The sequence below is a fragment of the Cupressus sempervirens genome, chromosome 11, assembly GCF_028749045.1.
Source record: "Cupressus sempervirens isolate cs-2001-9-10 chromosome 11, ASM2874904v1, whole genome shotgun sequence".
Lineage (NCBI taxonomy): Eukaryota > Viridiplantae > Streptophyta > Pinopsida > Cupressales > Cupressaceae > Cupressus > Cupressus sempervirens.
In genome coordinates, this window is record NC_143128.1 from 174,870,458 (window position 1) to 174,877,780 (window position 7,323).

A 7,323-nucleotide genomic window follows, 5' to 3' on the forward strand; every position below is an offset into this window, starting at 1 on the left:
CTCTAATAGTTTGTGTTAGTGTTGGTATTTCCAGTAGCTTGGCTATAATGACCCAGAGCAGGAAAGTTATTTGTCCTTATTGTTTCTTGGGTTTAGGTGTCTTTTCTTGCTTCTTTTAATAAAAAATAATGGTTATTGAAGAGCCCAACACATCCTATCATACAAATGGGATAATATGCATTATGTGCAAAAAAAAAAAATAGGGAAGGTCCTTTTCGAGTCTACAATAGTAACCATGTGTTTGGGTTTTGGTGAAGGCCACTCCTCACTCCTTGTGAAAACCACTTAATTGTGTTAGAATTAATAGATGATGAAAAGTCAAACAAAGCCTCCAAGGAATTTTTTCAAGCTCTTCGAGCCCGTCATACCAAAGTTGGGATTCAAAAACTCAAATAGGGCATGATTGTTCTATCTAGTCTCCCCGATATCCTGCAAGCATTCGTTCATCATTATGAGAATGTCTTTGCTTCGCAGGGAAATTTGGTTGCCCAGGAAGAAGCTCTCTAAAAATGCATCTCTGTTACTCCAAACTACCTTGCAGGGGAGCATCGTGCTTTCTGTGAGCAACTTCTTTCCCTTAGCAATCTTAAAGAGGCTGCCTTTTCTATGCCAGATGACAAGTCCTCTGGGTGTGATGGATTTCCCTATGAGTTTTACAAGCACCTCTGGGAGAAAATTGGCCCGGATCTGCACAAAGTCTATCTTGAAGCATATCATTCGAAAAGTTTAGGAGCCATTATAAATAAAGGAAATATTAAATTCATACCTAAGGTTTGTGATCCGGAAGACATATGCAATTAGAGGCCCATCACCCTTTTGAATGTGGCTTATAAGATAATTTCCAAGGCACTCTCTCTCAAAATCAGGCTAGCTTCATCAAATCCAAATACATTCTTGATAACATTATTGCTATCTGGGAAGGAATGGAATGGGCTCACAAGTCCAAATAGAAGGTTATGTTTTTGAAGATAGATTTTGCTAAAGCCTATGACCGCATTGAATGGCCTTTCATCCTTGCTATGCTCTAGGCCCTAGGATTTGGTCTCAACATTATTCAATCTGTGGAGATGCTTTTTGGTGATGCCAATGCTTGCATTACCATTAATAATTCACAATCTGAGGCCTTTGGGCTCTTTTGCTCCATTAGGAAAGGTTGCCCTTTAGCTCCAGCGCTTTATGTTCTTGCTACTAAAGGGTTTGGGTACCTACTTGCTCATTCTATTTCCTCAGGACTAGTTTGTGGTATTTCCTTGCCTAATTCTACATCCTAGCTTGTCAATGGTCATTTTGTTGATGATTCATTCCTTACTCTTCTTGAAGAGGAGGACAACATCAACAATGCACTATCTTGTCTGAAGACTTTTTGTCAAGCCTCTGGCTTTGCCATCCAATGGCATAAAACGCTCTGCTACCATTAGTCTTTTTCATTAGCTTCACCTTGGCTCAGCCAATTTGAGTGGAAATGGGTCACTCACGGTGAAATTTTTCATTTTCTTGGCATCCCTTTTTCCTTTTGGGCTTCCCCTCTAGAGCTTTGGAATGTTGTCCTTGCTAAGATTGCAAAAAAGCTTGATTACTGGATTAATAAGCTGCTCTCTCTTGCTGGTAAATTCCAAATTTGTTCAAAGATTTTGGTGACCACCCATGTTTATTATTCTTCTTGTTGGGCTCCTTCCAAAGCTTCCTATCTTAAGTTGGAATGCTTGCTCAGAGATTTCCTCTGGGCCTCTAGTTCTAATCATCATGGATTTCACAGAGTCGCTTGGGATGTTTGTTGCCTTCCTAAAGAATTTGGTGGCCTCAGTCTACTTTCCACTCAAAAACAAGGCCTAGCGCTTTGTGCCAAGTGGATCATTTGAGCTATTACTGGAGACAAAGCTTGGAAGATTCTAGTTCACCATTGCATTTCTTCTGGCTTCCCTGTCAATAGACCTGCATGGAAAGGGATTGGTTTTCAAACCCTTCTCATCATATGCAATCATATTGTCATACAGGGCTCATTTTTTATCAATAACATCTAGAAAGCTTGGGAGGCTATCAAGCCTTGGCTTCATTGGGTTGGGGATGACTTTTGTAATGGCCTCTCCTTAGATCAATAGAATATTTGGCGGTCTCTCTTGTTTGAAATTCAGGGTAATCCTCTTGCCAAGATCCAAGGTCCACATGCTCTTCATTGTGAAAGATCTCTTTTCCAGAGTCAGTATGAGTTTCAGGACTTGGGAAGACATGTAGGTTCAATACTGCCTTGCCCATGCAGATCGACAGACTTTTGACCTTTTGCTTTCCTCTATCCCTGTATATTTGGTGCACAAGGTTGGAATCTAGTCTAGTCATCCTTGGTGGCATGACTGGAAGTGGTATCCTGACACTCCTTTTGCCAACTACAAGCCCAATAAGGGATACTGATGGCTCTCACCCCATCTTTCAATGGTTGACATGCTCAACAAGAGATGGCATCTGCAATCTTCACTTTCTCAATGGTGAAAATGCTTTGATACCATTTGGTGCACTATTATTGAGCCCAAGATCATGCACTTTGCTTGGTGCCTTGCCTTCCAAGGTCTTCCCTTGGGGCCTCAGCTCAAGCACATTAGGGTTCCTAATCCTAGATGCCCCTTCTATGGTCAGCCTGAGTCCTTTCTGCATATTTTCTGATTTTGTAAATGTGTGTAGAATTACTGGCACTAGATTCATGATTTTTTCAAGCCCTGTAGGCCAAAACCATTTTTATGGCACATGATCTTGCTAGGTGATTCCCCCAGAATTCCTAGAAAGTATTCCCAGATCTGGCATACATTCAAGATGGAAATTTTTTTTACTCTGCGGAAAGATAGAAATGCTATTTTATTCACACACATCTTTTTGGATGTTAACATTGAAATGTACATTAAAACTTGTATTTGTAACAATGTTATTATGTAGATACAGGTGCAAGCTAACAAAGTTTCCCTGAAAGTTGCTCACCTGCAGGAACTGCTCAACCACACAGGCAATGCCCCTTGCACTGTGGCTTGAGTACCTCCCGATGCCTCGGCAGACACTTCGATGCCTTGTGGCCATCGACAACAGTGCCACTCCTCAGACTGCCACTCGCACACTCTGTGCTCGCAGGCCTCCCGCCACCGCTCTCCTAGTGGTGGGGCTGGTAACTAGAGGTGCCACTTTGCCTCACCACCCTGTGGTGGCTCTGGCTAGTCCTTGGTTTCTCCTCCTCATGCTTATCGAGATAATGCTGACAAATGGCCCTGCTTGGCGCTGACGATCTCTCCTCCGCGGTTTGAGGTCAAAGATGTGAAGGTTACCACTGATCCCCCTGTTACTGTTGCTCCTAATGATGGCTGGTCTATTCCTAGCTCTCTTCCCAATCTCACCAATGATTGGGGTTTTAATGACAAAGATGATCCTCCCCCCTCGGTTGCCATTGCTTTGGTAGCTTGAGGTTGCTATATATGTTTTTTTTTTATGAATAGTTGCTATTTCTGACTGATGTCGTGTGTTTAGATCTGACTTAGGCCGCTTGAACTCTCTCGCGGGATGATCTTGTATCCCCCAACCCCTTTTTTGTGAATTGTATTCTTAGTATATTTTTTAATAGAACATAACTATTCATTAGAAAAAGAAAAAAAAAAAAACAAATCCAAATAGAAAATAGAACCAAACAGACTCTTTAGCATGTAATATTTAAGCCATCCGCAAATGAATATGGTAATTGATAGCCTAATAACTTAATAACCAATGTAGACGAGTTAATATGAGTAGGAAGCACAGACTGGTAGCTTGTGTGGTTTACAATCATTCCTCGTCTATTCTATTCCCTTATTATTCCCTTGTTATGCTGGATAATCTACTACATTTTAAACGACCAATGGAAGGGTCTTGATGGAAAACATACGATCTGACTTCAGTAGTATGGAAGAAAAGAAGTGGCAGCTCCATGTTATGATGGCTCCTTGGCTCTCAAAAAGCCACATCAGAGCCTTCTTAGAGCTTACCAAGAGATTAGGTGTTCACGGTATTAAGATCTCATTCCTCTCCACTCCCCTCAATATCAGATGGATCAGGCAGCAGCTACAACCGATGCCAGAAATTGATCTGCTTGAGCTTCTACTGCCGTCCGAAGAAGGGCTGTCTGTAGGCATTTAGTCCACTGCAGACTTGGAGCGAGGAGGATCATTTGACTTACGAAAGCCATGGACGAGCTGGGGAAGCCATTGGAAAGGGTTTCGTCGGATTTTGTAATCCACGACATGACGCAATACTGGGCTTCTCCCATCGCCGCCAAACAGGGCATTCTAGCCATATTTTTCGTCACGACTTCCGCCTCCAGTTCAGGCTTTCTTCTAGGCCATCAAGCCATGGTACAAGAGAAGAGCGTATCACTCCCAGATCTGATCGTGTCGCCGCCTGGCTTCCCCTCGGCTCATATTCGGCATTCATCCTTTGGATCTCGGAGGCACATCCATATATTCCAAAAGACGGAACAACTCCTTAACATGGCGGAGCGATGGAGCATGTGTTTTCAGGGTAGCTTTATTGTAGGCTTCAATACAAGCACAAAATTATAATGGAAATACTTGGAATATCAAGAAACAACCACCGGCAGGCCCGTTCTTCCCGTGGGGCTTCAGATGCCCGATCTCCCTCCGCCACCGGCAGATGACCGTTGCTTGGCCTGGCTTGACTTGCAGCAGCCGCGTTCGGTGGTGGTGGTCTCCTTCGACAGCGAATGTAGAGTCACACATCAAGAGCTGGCCGCCTTGGCGCTGGGCATTGAAGAGAGCGAGCTTGCATTTCTCTTCATTCTTCTCCACCAGATGGCCGATGAGTTGCTTTGTTGAGCGCACCAAAGGAAGAGGAGTTGTGGTGACGGAGTGGGCGCCTCAGTGGCACATTTTGGCACATCCTTCTGCCGGAGCATTTCTCTCTCATTGTGGGTGGAGCTCGATGTGTGAAGGATTGAGGTTTGGGGTGCCATTTATGACTGTTCCACTGCAGTACGAACAGGCCTTAAATGCCAAGTTTTTAGTCCAGGAGCTGAAGCTTGGGGTGGAGATCAGTAGAAATGAGGAAGATGATTTTTTCTCCAAGGAAGACGTGAGGAAGGCTGTTTGCAGGTTACTGAAGGAGGAGGAGGTGTCATAACCCGTATTCTGTTTCAGCGAATTTCTTAATCATTTTCTTGCCACTAGATTTACAAAATTCTTGATAGCATAATTAGTTAGATATAACTTGAATCACCATTTCAGATAATGCAAAATTAGTTGGGTCAGTTACACCACGGTATTCTTGTAAAAAGAAAAGGAACACAGTGATTTGGGCTCGAGTGTCATATAGTGGGGATTCGGTAGTTTTTGTAGCAGCATGAGAGGCCTTCTCTTAGGAGATTTGAAGTAGATCCAGCAGTAACTGGCATAAATGATTTTATCAACAATAGCAAGGATATTATCCTATTTCAGCCCAGTGTTTTTCTTTCACAATTTTCAGGCGCTTCACATGAAGCCTCAACATGCCTTTCGATGCTATCAAGCTTAAGAAACGTATCAGCGAGATCATATGCAATGTGCCACTCGGCAAAGAAAACAAGCCGTCTGTTGGATGAGGTGAAAGACTAGTTACTGCTTGAAAAAGAAGAATAATGAAATGTCCCCTAGAGATTTTGGATGATATTTAAAGTCTCTAATCAGATCTTTAAAATCAAACAACTAATATTTTGAAGATCTATTAATTTCTCAAATAAATCCAAATCGGGTATGCTCGAAATAGTGCCAAAAATTTCACAGCTTCACAAATTATTAATAAATCTGAAAGTGGACATTTTTACAGAAATTTCACCAGCATAACAGCCTACAAAATGACATTTCCAGATCTGTATAGATTTTACCAAACAACTCCCAAACGGAAGACAAAAATAATGCTCATCGAGCTCCCCAAAATAATACCAAATAGTCCGAAAACACCACAAAAACACTAATAATTTATCACAAAAGTTTAACCACGACCCAATACATATATTCAGCTCTATTTTAACATCTAAATATTTGAAATACAACAGCAACCCAAATTGATATGAAGTACTCAACTGGAAATACCAAACTCTTACAAAAAATACACTCAAAAACTCACAAATTTGCACTGTTCAGCACAAAGGAAAACTTTGCATGAGCTTGCACATGGAATGACTTTAAACTCCTATCCTTAGCCTTCTTAGAAACCTACAAACTCCCATCCTTGGATTTCCTTCTCCACAGGTTTGGTAGCCTCTGAAAAATAACAAAGCAATGAGCAAAAATCAAGTTCTGGAATGAGCCCAAAATGCCTCCAAATTTCTTAAAATAGGGCATAACCCTAACTCACATCCAAGAGGGTTTAATAAAATATATTTTAATAATAATTTTCATTTATTAGTCCATTGATTTCCAAAGATTAGCCCCTTTTGCCGAAACTTCACCCTTTTGGACCTGCCTGCCTTAGTAAAGATTATTATTTTTAATTATTTGAAAAGGGGACATGACAAGTCCTCCCCTCCCAAATATTATTTTTCCTCAAGCAATGAAGGTTGAAATTCTCAAGAATATGTGCTCCTTCCCAAAATTGCATTCTCCAGCGGTAATTCTTTCCATTTGACCAAATGCTCTATGATGCTCCTATTTCTCAATCTTTTCTCTCTTGTAGCCAACATTTTTTCTCGTATCAAAACTAATTTCACTTCATTATCAAGAGGTGGTAATTCTGTAGATACTATGGTTTGCTGGCCTAGAATCTTCTTCAAGAAAGATATATAGAAAACATTATGTATTTTGTTGTTTGGTGGGAGCTCCAATTCATAATCTACCTCTCCTACCTTCTTGGTGATCTTATAAGGCCCATAGAACATTGGCTTGAGTTTCTCTACCACACTCCTCTTCTAGGTGCTTTGCTTATATCACTGCAACCTGACAAATACCAAATCTCCCACCTCAAAAGATCTTTCAGTCCTTTTCCTATCAGCATACAACTTCTGTTGGTTCTGTGCATGTTGTAGATTATCTTTGAAGGACCTTATTATGTCTTGGCTTTGTTTGACAAAATCACTCGCTATAGGTACTCTGCTATTTGAAAGTACTAGATCAACAAAGGAAAGGGCATCATAACCATAAAGAGCACAAAAAGGAGGCATACCAATAGACATGTGATGAGATGTACTGTAACAATACTCCCCTAGGTGGAACCATTTCACCCAAGCATGTTGTTGATTTGAAACATAGTTCCTCAAATATCTCTCTATCCATTTATTAACTATCTCTATTTGTCCATCTATTCGAGGGTGATAGCTAGTACTGGGAG

General features: G+C 41.3%; 1 pseudogene; it reads left to right on the plus strand.

Annotated features, from left to right (window-relative positions):
- Positions 1–3,879: 3,879 nt before the first annotated feature.
- Positions 3,880–5,142, plus strand: LOC149528767 (UDP-glycosyltransferase 91D1-like; annotated as a pseudogene).
- The last annotated feature ends 2,181 nt before the right edge of the window (positions 5,143–7,323 follow it).